We start from the raw sequence: 14,757 nt of genomic DNA, 5'->3' as shown, positions 1-14,757 counted from the left end.
GGTACCAGTACCATGCTGTTTTTGTTACTATTGCTCTGTAGTATAGTTTGAAGTCTGGTATCGCTATACCGCCTGATTCACACTTCCTGCTTAGCATTGTTTTTGCTATTCTGGGTCTTTTATTTTTCCATATGAATTTCATGATTGCTTTCTCTATTTCTAGAAGAAATGCCGTTGGGATTTTGATTGGCATTGCATTAAACCTATAGAGAACTTTTGGTAATATCGCCATTTTGATGATGTTAGTTCTGCCTATCCATGAACAGGGTATATTTTTCCATCTTCTAAGATCTTCTTCTATTTCTCTTTTTAGGGTTCTGTAGTTTTCATTGTATAAGTCTTTCACCTCTTTTGTTAGGTTGATTCCCAAGTATTTTATTTTTTTTGAAGATATTGTGAATGGAGTGGTTGTCCTCATTTCCATTTCAGAGGATTTGTCGCTGATATACAGGAATGCCTTTGATTTATGCGTGTTGATTTTATATCCTGCCACTTTGCTGAATTCATTTATTAGCTCTAATAGTTTCTTTGTAGACCCTTTTGGGTCTGCTAGGTATAGAATCATGTCATCTGCAAATAGTGATAATTTAAGTTCTTCTTTTCCTATTTTGATGCCTTTAATTTCTTTCGTCTGTCTAATTGCTCTGGCCAGTGTTTCGAGAACTATGTTGAACAGAAGTGGTGAGAGAGGGCATCCCTGTCTTGTTCCAGATTTTAGAGGGAATGCCTTCAATTTTTCTCCATTCAGAATGATGCTAGCCTGAGGCTTAGCATAGATTGCTTTTACAATATTGAGGTATGTTCCTGTTATCCCTAGTTTTTCTAGAGTTTTGAACATAAAGGGATGCTGTACTTTGTCGAATGCTTTTTCCGCATCTATCGAGATGATCATATGGTTCTTATTTTTAAGTCTATTGATGTGGTGAATAACATTTATTGATTTCCGTATATTGAACCAGCCTTGCATCCCAGGGATGAATCCTACTTGATCATGGTGCACAATTTTTTTGATATGTTTTTGTATCCGAGTGGCCAGAATTTTATTGAGGATTTTTGCATCTAGGTTCATTAGAGATATTGGTCTGTAGTTTTCTTTCTTTGAAGTGTCTTTGTCTGGTTTAGGTATCAGGGTGATGTTGGCCTCGTAGAATGAATTTGGAAGTTCTCCCTCTTTTTCTATTTCCCGAAGTAGCTTGAAAAGTATTGGTATTAGTTCCTCTTTAAAGGTTTTGTAAAACTCTGCTGTATACCCATCCGGTCCTGGGCTTTTCTTAGTTGGTAGTCTTTTGATGGTTTCTTCTATTTCCTCAATTGATATTGGTCTGTTTAGGTTGTCTATATCCTCCTGACTCAATCTGGGCAGATCATATGACTTAAGAAATTTATCTATGCCTTCACTATCTTCTAATTTATTGGAGTATAAGGATTCAAAATAATTTTTGATTATCTTCTGTATTTCTGAAGTGTCTGTTGTGATATTGCCTCTTTCATCCCGTATGTTAGTAATTTGAGTTCTCTCTCTTCTTCTCTTCGTTAGCATGGCTAAGGGTCTGTCGATTTTGTTTATTTTTTCAAAGAACCAACTTTTAGTTTTGTCAATTTTTTCAATTGTTTCTTTTGTTTCGATTTCATTAATTTCAGCTCTGATTTTCATTATTTCTTGCCTTCTACTTCTTTTGCTGTTGTTTTGCTCTTCTTTTTCTAGGATTTTGAGATGAAGTATGAGATCATTTATTTGTTGGTTTTTTCTTTTTTTAAGGAATGAACTCCAAGCAATGAATTTTCCTCTTAGAACTGCTTTCAATGTGTCCCATAGATTCCGATATGTTGTGTCTGTGTTTTCATTAATCTCTAAGAATTTTTTAATTTCCTCCTTGATGTCTTCTATAACCCATTGATCATTCAGTAACCTATTGTTCATTCTCCAAGTGATGTATGCTTTTTCCTTCCTTCTTTTATCATTGATTTTCAGTTTCATTCCATTATGATCAGATAGGATGCGTGGTATTATCTCTACTCCTTTATATTGTCTAAGAGTTGCCCTGTGACATAATATATGATCTATTTTTGAGAAGGATCCATGTGCTGCTGAGAAAAAAGTGTAACTGCTTGATGTTGGGTGGTATATTCTATATATGTCAATTAAGTCTAGGTTATTAATTGTGTTATTGAGTTCTATAGTTTCCTTATTCAACTTTTGTTTGGAAGATCTGTCCAGTTGCGAGAGAGGTGTGTTGAAGTCTCCCATGATTATTGTATGGTGGTCTATTAGACTCTTGAACTTGAGAAGAGTTTGTTTGATGAACATAGCTGCACCATTGTTTGGGGCATATATATTTATGATTGTTATGTCTTGTTGGTGTATGGTTCCCTTAAGCAGTATGTAGTGTCCCTCTTTATCCCTTTTGATTAACTTTGGCTTGAAATCTATTTCATTTGATATGAGTATGGATACTCCTGCTTGTTTCCGAAGTCCATATGAGTGATATGATTTTTCCCAACCTTTCACCTTCAGCCTATGTATGTCTTTTCCTATCAAATGCGTCTCCTGTAGGCAGCATATTGTTGGGTCTTGTTTTGTGATCCATTCTACTAGCCTGTGTCTCTTGATTGGTGAGTTTAAGCCATTAACATTTAGGGTTATTATTGAGATATGGGTTGTTCTTCCAGCCATATTTTTTTATTTATGTTACTAAACATGGTTTGTTTTCCTCTTTGATTAATTTCCCCCCTTTACTGTCCTACCTCCCACTGTTGGTTTTCATTGTTATTTTCCATTTCCTCTTCCTGTAATATTTTGCCAAGGATGTTTTGAAGAGATGGTTTTCTAGCTGCAAATTCTTTTAACTTTTGTTTATCGTGGAAGGTTTTAATTTCATCTTCCATCCTGAAGCTTAATTTCGCTGGAAACACAATTCTTGGTTGGAACCCATTTTCTTTCAGTGTTTGAAATATGTTATTCCAGGATCTTCTAGCTTTCAGAGTCTGTGTTGAAAGATCAGCTGTTATCCTGATTGGCTTACCCCTAAATGTGATCTGCTTCCTTTCTCTTGTAGCTTTTAAAATTCTCTCCTTATTCTGTATGTTGGGCATCTTCATTATAATGTGTCTAGTTGTGGGTCTCTTATGATTTTGCACATTCGGCGTCCTGTAGGCTTCTAGGATTTGGGGTTCTGTCTCATTCTTCAAGTCTGGGAAGTTTTCTCGTATTATTTCATTGAATAGATTGCTCATTCCTTTGGTTTGAAACTCTGTCCCTTCCTGTATCCCAATGACTCTTAAATTTGGTCTCTTGATGTTATCCCATATTTCTTGGATGTTCTGCTCATGGTTTCTTAACAGTCTTGCTGAGCTGTCTATGTTCTTTTCAAGTTGAAATACTTTATCTTCATTGTCTGATGTTCTGTCTTCTAAGTGTTCTACTCTGCTGGTAGTATTCTCAATTGAGTTTTTAAGTTGGCTTATTGCTTCCTGCATTTCTAGGATTTCTGTTTGTTTGTTTTTTATAACCTCTATTTCCCTGTATAGTTGATCTTTTGCTTCTTGGATTTGTTTATGTAATTCATTGTTGAAGTGATCTTTCATTGTCTGATTTTGCTGTCTGATGTCTTCCTTGAGACTCCAGATCATCTGAAGCATGTATATCCTGAATTCTTTATCTGACATTCCATCTGCTGCAGCTATTACCTCTTCTAACGTTGAGTTGACCTGCAATGCTTGTGGTCCTTTCTTTCCTTGTCTCTTCATACTGTTCGCGTTCCTTTCTACTTGGTGAAACTGTTGTGCTATTGAATTTTCCCCCTATATATTTATATTGGTCTTGTATAGTTGCAAAGTCTCCCTCGCAGGTGCGGGCGGCGGCTCTGCCCCTCCTCCAATTGGGGCAATGTGCCTACCACGCCGGCAGGCCGCTGGGCCTGCTCTGCCGGTCGGTAGCAGGTCCGCCGACCTTGCAGGCGAGGGCGGCGGCTCTGTCCCTCTGCGGGCCGCTAGGCTTGTTCTGTCGGTCGTCGCAGTTCTGCCTACTTTGCAGGCGCAGGCAGCGGCACTGCCCCTCTGCAGGCCTCTGGGGCTGTACTGCCAGTGGGTCGCAGGTCCGCCTACCTTGCAGGCGCGGGGGGGGGGGCGGCTCTACCCTTCCTCAGGCCACTGGGCCTGTTCTGTCTCTCGGTTGCAGGTCTGACCTGTTCTGATGGTGGTCACAGTTCCGTCTACCTTTCAGGCGCGGGGGGGAGGGGGCGGCTCTGCCTCTCAGCAGGCCGCTCCTCCTCTTCTGCCAGTGGGTCGCAGGCCCGCCTACCTTGCAGGAGTGATTGGAAGCTCTGTCCCGCCGCGGGCCACTGGGCCTTTTCTGTCGGTGGTCACAGTTCCCCTACCTGGCAGGCGCAGGGGGTGGGGGGCGGCTCTGCCCCTCAGCAGGCCGCTGGGCCTGCTCTGTGTTTGGTCACAGTTCCCTCTACTATGCCGGAGCAGGGGGAGGGGGCGGCTCAGCCTCTCAGCAGGCCGCTGCTCCTCTTCTGCCGGTGGGTCGCAGGCCCGCCTACCTTGCAGGAGTGATTGGAAGCTCTGTCCCGCCGCGGGCCACTGAGCCTTTTCTGTCGGTGATCACAGTTCCCCTACCTGGCAGGCGCGGGGGGTGGGGGGCGGCTCTGCCCCTCAGCAGGCCGCTGGGCCTGCTCTGTGCGTGGTCACAGTTCCCTCTACCTTCTTGAACAATTTTTTATGTATTTGTTAATCGTTTGTATTTCTTCTGTTTTTTAATTTGTTCTTTTTATTTATACATGACAATAGTATGTATTTCTTCTTTTGAGAAGGGTCTGTTCAGTTTCTTTGCCCATTTATTGTTTGGGTTATTTGGCCTGCTGTTGTTAAGCTTTTTCAGTTCTTTGTATATCCTGGAAATGAATGCCCTATCTGAGGTGCAGGTGGAAAAGATTTGCTTCCATTGTGTAGACTCTCACTTCATGCTCTTGATTGTTTCTTTTGATGTGAAGAAGCTTTTTAGCTTAATGCCATGCCATTTATTGATTTTTTAAAATTTTATTTCTTATGCTTTAGGAGTCTTATTCAGGAAGTCAGTTCCTGTTCCAATGTGTTGAAGTGCTGGAACAACTGTTTCTTCTAGTAGGTATAGAGTTTCTGGTCTAATTCCTAGGTCCTTGATCTACTTTGAGTTGATTTTTTTGTGTGTGTGCAAAATGAGAGACAGGGAATAACTTTCTTGTATTACATGTGGATTTCCAGTTTTTTCCAGCACCATTTGTGGAAGAGGCTATCTTTTCTCATTTATTTTTAATTCTATTTTCATTACTCATGACTAATTTTGTTGCCCTTTAATATTATTAAATTGCCAGCCGGAAGACTGAACTGAATTGCCTGCCACCTGAGGACAGGACTGTATTGTAATGAAATCAGAAGAATTGAGTCTTGATGCATTTTTATCATAAATCTAAGACCTAGTTAAAGCATGATAAATGATCCTTGTCCCTAGTCATTATCCTACCCGAGAAGTCATATGTCATTCATATCTTCCTGTTTGTACTTTTGGAACTGCCACAGAGGTAACAAATATACAATAAACATATTGCTTGATTAAATTTCTATTTCTGAAAAATCCAATAGGTTTGAAAAATAGCAATAGAAACCTTAATGTAGGCGAGAATACCAGAATGAAAAAAAAATTTTTCTTGACCTCCCCTGGCTTCATTTCTCATCATATGTCTCAGAAACAACCATGTAAAGCATAAGGTTATATTATGTACAATCATGTATAATCAGTTACTGTTGGATGTGAAATTAGAACACAGGTTGTTCCTTCAAATATGCATCCCACAAATATTTATTGAGTGACTATAAAGTTCTAGGCAATGTATTAAGTTAAAACTGTTTTGCAGATCTTTAGATTGAATTTTAGTGACTGGCAATTTGGTGATAATTCTAATGTACATTAATTGAGAAGCACTTCTAAGAAAAGTTATGTATGAGGTTCCACAGAGACAGATGAGACACAAATTTTAGTCATTCTGATGGAGTCAAGGAAAGGATCTTGCAAGGGATGCATGGTGAGAACTAGTAAATATAATCTAAAGGGATGTATGAACAAATGGTTCAAAAACTATGCTCTGACCTTGATTGTACTTGCATATAGCCAAGGTATATGGACTTGAAAACATAAGAGAATCATCTAAGTGTTTTAAGTAGGGAAGTGATACAATTTCTGTTTAGAAAAATATCTCTGGTTGCTGTCAGAAGGTTAGATTGGAGCAGAAAGAGACTGGAAACAGAATAACCATTAAGATGTTTTTGTAAGTATCCAGGCAAGAAATGATGAGTTGCTAGGAAAATAGAGGAGTTAAAATGATATGGTAAATATTTAGGAGTGTGAATAAGACTAAGAGTGTTTAGAGCGCAGAAAAGGGAACAAGAAAAAAAAATTCCCCTGATGGTTGAGAAATTGAGTAAATAATGGGACTCCTCTAGGCAGAATTCCAGACTTTTGCTAGCTCCATTATATCAACAACTCAATAACTGGGTGTGATTGCCTTTACCCATGTGCCAGAGCAAAGGAGAGGCTTCAGGTTAAATATGGTGTTTCAGACTAGGCTGTCAGTTACATTCCAGTATGATTTTAAGTAATTTAAAATATTATTTCATGTTAACATAAACCCCTCTACATATGAAATACAAAGTCTTTATTTTTAAGAAATGTGACTTTGAAAAATTTTGTAATTTGAGCTATGTGACTTAAAACAATGGATTCTTCCACTGATTTAGAACTATTGAAATTTCTCTGACATTTGGGTTCTTTGGTAAAATATGTGATTAAAAATTTTTAAATGCAGGGTAATTCATTATATGATATATGTGTTACTATTTTTGACACTACTTACAACTTTAGAAAAAGTCATATACCTTCTGTTTCTTAATAAGAAAGCCCTTCATATAGGGCTGCCAGAAATCATTCAGGACACTTAGTGTAAAGTATGTCCCAAGTATAAAATTCATATTTAACATGTATCCTGTTTAACCCATTTTTAAGGATGGCCATTTTTTATTTGTAGACTCTGAAATTTTGTGGTTTTTTGAAATATTTAGTTTGTTTGAACTTTAGCTGCCATTATTTTCCTTAATAAATCACTTCTAAAAACCCACTTTAAAAGTTATAATCTACTTTAGAGTAGTAACCATTAGGTTACAGTGTTACAAACTTGGCATACAATTTAGTATACATTAGTTTGCCAAAATTACCATAACTTTGTTCCTCTGAATTTGTGTGAACTGGAAACATTTTATTTAATTGATTTTAACCCATATTCTTATAGGGATCCCCAAGTAAATTTGCATGACACACACAATATTTTGATGATCTGGCTCCTTAAAACTAATTTCTACTCCACTCCTTTGATAAACCAGTCATTGTCGCAGATCTAATTTGGTAATTCCAGTAGTAGGAGGAATAATGGTAGTATGTAACTCTAGTAGTAGGTAAAAAAAATATCATTCTCAAGATGCTGATGTTCTTCCTTAGCCACTTCATCCTAATACTAAATTAAATGATCCCTATAATTTTCAGCTAAAACAAGGATAAAAAATCCTGTAATTTATAGCAAGGCTTTTTTTTTTAAAAAAAAAAAAGAATTACTGTGTGCATGTCTCAATATGTAACAATAAATCCACTACTATGTATAATTATAAAACCCAATACAAAAATTTTAAAATATCAGACTTACTGTAGTTTTAAGGGTAGGGAAATGGAAATGCACTACTGAGGATGTTTAATTGTTATATAAGATTCCCACATATTATATATTCAGATTAAGTTTCTATTTCTTTTAATATCAAAAGTGTATTATAGATAGCATCAATGAGTTTAATATTGCATTGTATTTATTCTACAAAATAGGCCATTTTTTGGTACCCCATAGGCTTAAAACTTACATACATAGGAAATAATAGCAGTCTAGGGTATGGGGGTGTAGTTCAATGGGAGAATGCTGCCTTAGCATGGAAGATGCCCCAGTTTCAATCCCCAGAACCAAAATAATCTTCTTCTTCTTCTTCTTCTTCTTCTTCTTCTTCTTCTTCTTCTTCTTCTTCTTCTTCTTCAACTTGTTCTGTTATAAACATACACAAATTTTGAGAAATACCTTGACTTAGAAATATAAAAAAATGACAAAATGGCAATAGTACCAATTTGCTGATAATAGGATGTTGTGATTGTTTATCTGGTAGTACAGTTGGAATATGTGGGTTATTCCATGTATTTAACCAGCCACAGATTAAAAAATATATTAAAAGCATTGAATATTTAATATGTAGAGACTTTTTCTTGCCATTATTCCTTAAACAGTACACTATAACTTACATAATATTTAAATTGCATGAAAATAAGTAATCTGGAGATAAATTAAAGTATATGAGAAGATGTACCTACGTTTTATGCAAATGTTATGTCATTTTATATAAGAGACTTGCATGTGTGTGTATTTATCCATCAACCCTGGTGGATATGAGGCATGACTGTTATCTAAAGTGAATTGATGGGAGTCAGGTAGGCATCAGGAAAACAGAAGTTAGAAGTATTGGGAAACTGCTCTAATAGTTTAATAATGCTATGATAATTATTTTGGAAATGAAAGTATAAAAAGGAAAAATGTGGTAAATAAACTCTATAAGAACTAAATTGTTAAAATGGATTTTTTATTAGAGAACAATGGATTTTTTACTAGGAGATGAAAGTAAAAGAAACATGACTGAGTTTTTACACATGAGTGACAGAAAATGGAAATGCATTAACAGAAGTAGGGAGATGGGACTATAAAGTCTGATGAGTAGGGAGTTAATGATGAATATAGCTGTAGACAGTCTGTATTAGTTGGTAGGGGCCATGGTAAAGAGAAAGTAAGTAGCTTGAAATGTAAGATAATTTGAATGAAAGTAGGAGGTAGCTCTGAACTAAATGTACAAATTTAGAAGGCATTTGTATTGATAGGGTGGAAATTAAAAGTCTGAGAGTAAATTAAATTCATCTTCTCCTCATTGACAGGAAAATTTTAGAAAGATCTTCTCAGGTTGAAAGTCATCCATTTTTATAAATTTTTCGGTGAGTAACTAGGTAACCTCTTAGAAGGCTTGTCTTAGCATTAATATCACTTAAAAAGAAAATCAGGTTGTTTTCTTAAATACGTTTTGTCTACAAGGCAGAATTTTTTAAAAAGTACTTCCCTGAAATATTTGTGAAACTTTTTGGGCAGAAGTGATTTGTAATCTAAAATATTTTTTTCTAGAACTTTGTTCATATTACAGAATGATAAAGGGTCCACTTCTCCAAGAAGACTTGACAATTCTGAGTAGGTTTATGCCATATAGCACAGCATCAGAATACAGAAGGCAAAAATCTAATAGACCTGAAAGAAATATATGAGCCCATCTTGAAGTCACAGACCTTAATACCTGTCAGAAATGGACAAAGTTTGTGCAGAAAGTCAGGAATGACATAACTAAATTCAATTACATGAATAATCAACTGGACAAAATAAACACCAATATATTACTACATTCACCAACAGCAGAATAAATATTCCAAACTCACATGGAACATTTATCAAGATCGACCACATTCTAGGCCATAACATACAATTTTATAAATTAAAATGAATATAAATAATACAATGTTTGCTCTCAGAGCATAATGGAATTAAATTAGAAATCAATTAGACATACCAGAAAAATCTCCCTCATACTTGGAGATCTAAGAATATACTTCTACAAAACATTTGATTCAAAGAAAATTATTCACTTCCATTTCTGGTAGATCATAACATCGTTATACTCATATAATCATATCAACCTTATTTCTGTGAATCTTTATTCTAAAAACTTTTGATACTTAGAGTTAATGAATCACTTGAAGAAATATCTTTTTTGTTTGTGATGAAATAGTTTATTTTAAAATGTTTAACAGAAAATTCATTACAGGAGTAGGGTACTTGCTTTGTGTCTATATGGATGGTGTTTGCTCCCCCAAAAGTTATATAGGCCCAATTGTTCTCTAGTCATATAACATGATTGTCTTAATGAGATGGTTTTATTTTCACCTTGAAATGAAATCAAAGATATTTTACTGTACCCTTCTTGGGTCCATTCAAATTATGAAAAGCATGATGCTAATTAATGATAAGTGAAGAAAGCAAAGGCTAATACCCTGTCACACTTCCTGTCTAATTATAAAAAATGATAATCATAATTTTAGCTTGAAGACTAGGCATATTTTAAAAATGTTTACCATATTGTACTTCTAGGGTGAACTATACACTTATATTTCATTACAAATTATACAGGTGCTACAGTTTGAATTAGATTTTCGATCATAAAAACATTTATATTACTACTATTGATTTAAACATTATGAGTTTGAAGATGCTGTCCTACCTAGTTAGTAATATTTATGGCACACATATTCACAAGTTTAATAGTCACCAACATAGAGGAGATTACTGCTATTATGAAGTTTCAAAAGAATCTAGCTGTTTTGTCATAAGTAAATACTATGTCAACCAAGATCATCAGGGGCATCTGTTTTCATGGAGTATTTTTTTAAATCAAAGATTAGATGTTAGTGAATGACATTATATATTGCATAGAAATAAAAACAATGAAAAGATTTAGCAAAACAATAAAATTTAAAAAGCTTTTTGATTCATGTAAAGTTCCACTTAGCTTAAAATGCCTTACATTTGATATTGGATTTTCAATTACTCTTGCATAATATATAATTATAAACAAGCTGTTTTTATCTATTTTATAAATATTGTTTGCAAGATCTGTACACATTCATTGAGAAAGAAGTTTCTATGTAGCAAATATGTAGGGGGAAAAAAGCCTTAATATCTTAATTTGGGTGTAGAAATGTGGCTTTTACCCTTACATCAATGTTCTAAAACTTTTGTGTAAAATAACGTTTTTTCCCAACCCCTTTATAATTCTTCTAAGAATTCTTATTTCATATTAATTTACTTAGAATTTCTTACCAAGAGTCTATTCAATGTAATTGCAGAAAACTTCTTGCTAAAGTTAATCTCTAAAGATATAACTTTGATTTCATAATACAGATGAGGTAAAACATCCACCAGCTAATAAAGTTTTTGACTATTCTTAAAGTTTTATCTAATTGTGGAAATATATCACTTCATTAGCACTACTCTTGCTTTTTTGTTTGTTTTTTCGTTGCTTTTAAGTCATGGCTGTGGTTTTGGTTCACCTCTGTGGCAGTGAGTTCTGCATCCTAGATCTCTATGTCATACTTGATATGCTTCATTTCTTGGATCCAAGTAAAGATAACACATAACAAGAACAAAATGCCTGGTGACCACATTCCTTATTTTAAAGTCTTAATATTTCTGAACTCAGTCACTAGTAGGCATTGACCCTATGAATCCCACAAATGTAAGGATAAATTTCTGAACATTGATGTTATTTTCTGTAGATGTGAGATGGAATGATTAGTTATTGAAATGGAAACTCACTCCCTGTCTATACAGATGCTAGTCTTCTGAAAACATCTCACCATTTCAATATTGCTTGGATTTTACTAACAATTTAGCAAGTGATACAACTAATTTATAACTCAGAGTTTTGAGGTAAGATGTTGGAATCCATTCTATTTTATTGTGGTCCAGTTTACCTCTCTCTTTACATATCTTTAAAAAAAATCTAATTATATTCTTTTACTATTTGTAATCTATTATATTGACCGAATACATTCAATAATCCATAGATTGAGATAATACCTAGATATTAGATACCTGATGTTACAATGAAAATAAACTTTCAAATGGGAAGATACATGAGCTTGAATCAACTTTTCTGAGCTCAGAAAAAAGTCCTCAGTGGAGAAGACATGGGACAAAGAAAGGAATCCCATTTTGAGGGCAGAGTATAATCATTAAAAGTAGAACGAACACAGGTGCTATCTAATGAAGGTAAATCGAGGCTACAGTTGACAATGCAGCAGTAAAGAGTGAATATGAAGGTACAAAATGAGTTCAGAGCTTCTTGAGAAATGTAGATGTCCCAGGGTCTGGAAAAGAGTCGACATCAAAAACACCAGACTTCACTTTGTTTACATATAAGCAATCAATTTTTTATAACATCCCACTGTGCCAGATCCTACTATTTATTTGTAAACCTGGATAAATAAAATCATGGAATAATATTCTAATTTTTAACCATTTTGAAAATGGGGATATTTCTGAATCATTTTGTGTTAATTTTCTAAGTAAGTCAACATCAGATTTTACAATTTATAGCAGACAATCTGGTGTATCCATTTTACCATTCTTCATTTGATTTTCTTCTCTTCCACACATATATTCATATCATTTTGTACTTTAGTCAGTGCAAATGTGAGGATGTTTAGAAATGTTAACTAACTTCTTTAATAATTTTTGACGTTGTATGATCCTTAAGGATAACCATGGTCATGTAATCTATTTCTACATTAATAATGAGTTTTACTTATGCAAAGTTGACAAGTCATTGGAGGGTGAAAATGAGGAGCATTTTGGATACAATGGAAAGAGCTTGCTATTTAACTTATTCTTCATTTATTTCATCGCATTGAAGGGATTTGTGTTAGCTATGAGCATACCTGAGCTTGAGTTTAATTTCTCTGATCTCTTGATTTTTGTAACCTCACTCTCTGTTTTAATGATTCAGTAGCGGCTTACTATTCTGTTTTTATATCCTCTGACCTAAGATAATTAGTTTTCTTCACTAGCATAAGGCTACAATAACTATTATTTCTACTATCTCCTTTTAGAGTGGTACAGGTTTGAGTCTCATGTATTATATTTAAACAATACAACTTGTTAAAAATGTAAAACTAAGAAGTGAGTCAAGTATATATTATGCATTCAATGTAACTTACCTAATTCATTTCTCAACTTAGAGCTCCTTAGATCTTCATAGGACAACATCTTCAACCTGTAAAATGATATTTTGATGAGAGCAGACATTTCAGTGAGTCTAAATTTAAAGTTGGAAGATTATCTCTAGGGCTGATCTATTGGAATTACTTATCTGAGCCAAAGTAATTCAAGTAATTCAGGTGTAGTGAAACACTTCTAATTTTAAATTCAGAAGCACAGAGGAGTGAGTTGGATTATTGGCTGTAGCACTTAGTTGATCCTCTTTCTTATCATCCTTGACTTTTAAAGCCTGGTCTTTTTAAAATGTGCTTCAGAAATCCATGTGCTCACAAGCATTTGATTCATTAATTTTGAAAGACTATTATAGAGGTTTTAGTGATAAATTCAGAAATACCAAAAACCCAAGTGTGAGCACACACAATTAAAAGAGAGAACTAGGTAAAACTGTCACAATAAATCATAGGTTCTAAACTGAATCTTGGGTAAAAGGAAGATCATCGTCTGACAGGCAAGTCATATTTTTTTTTTAATAAAGTCTAAATTTTCACTCATTGGTTACTTGGGAGGTGAAGATGGGCAGAGAATAAAGGATTTTCAGTTTGTCCTTATGTTATATGTCTTCAGTGAATATATTGGTAACATTTTTATCTTTATTATTTTTTAATAAGTACTTTGAAAGGAAAAAATACAGATTTTATAGACAAATATAAACTTATATGTCACTGCAGATATAATTTAATTTAATTTTATAGACCTAGGGCTAAACTAAACTAACTTTTCAAAGTACTTTTCTTTCTTTTTCGCTTCCTCCATATCTTCATTCCTTCATTTCTTCTCCCCCTCCCTCCCCCTGCTCTCTCTTTTATTTTCCTCCTGAAATCTATATTCACATCTAGCAGAGTAAGGATGATATTTCAGCCATTATGTAAGTCACAGTTTCCATCTAATGATCATTATAACATATGAATGTGTATGCATAATGTGCATATCTACAGATACATATGAATATGTAATATAATATATAATTTCATGATAGGAATAATGCTGAAAAATCTATTTCATATTAAAGAATTATGTGCTAGTCAGTTTTCCATCACTGTGACAAAACACTTAAAATCAACTTAAATAGAAGAAAGGTTATTTTGGTTAACAGTTTCACAGGTTTCAGTTCATGCTTGCTGCACCCTGTTGCCTTTGGGCCTGTGGCAACACAGTACATCATAGCAGGGAGTGTGCTGTAGAGCAAACTGCCCCCCTCATGGCAGCCAGAAAGCAAACAAAAACAGAGGAAGGGGCCTTGGTTATTTCAGGGTTATTTGCCTTATCACCTAACTTTCAGGGTTATTTGCCTTATCACCTAAATTTCTTCAACTGGGCTTCAACTCCAAATAGGACCTTAGGCTTGGACCCAGGCCTTTAACTATTGGCTTCTTGGGAAACACTTCCAAATCATAGCAGATCACTTACAAACTGAGCATTTAATACTAGCTACATTGCTTTCCAGTATTGATGTAAACTATCTTTTAAAATTATTCTTTTATGTTATTTTATTTTTTATAACTTTGTTTTATTTATTTATTTTTATGTTGTGCTGAAGATCAACCCCAGCGCCTCACTGAGTTAGGACGACAACCTGATGTAAACTATGTTTAGGTGACAAACAGCAATGGATTACATATTTTACTCTGTTTTTACCAAACAGAATATTTATTTAAACTTTGTGTCTTCCATTATGTACAGGTTGTTTGCTCTTTACTATGCTGTCACAGTAGGGGTAAAAACATACACATTTATAGTGCTTTAATTGTAAATAATTCATCATTGCGTT

This window comes from Marmota flaviventris, chromosome 4, assembly GCF_047511675.1.
Source record: "Marmota flaviventris isolate mMarFla1 chromosome 4, mMarFla1.hap1, whole genome shotgun sequence".
In the NCBI taxonomy this organism is placed as follows: Eukaryota; Metazoa; Chordata; class Mammalia; order Rodentia; family Sciuridae; genus Marmota; species Marmota flaviventris.
Note: the sequence above shows the minus strand (reverse complement) of the source record.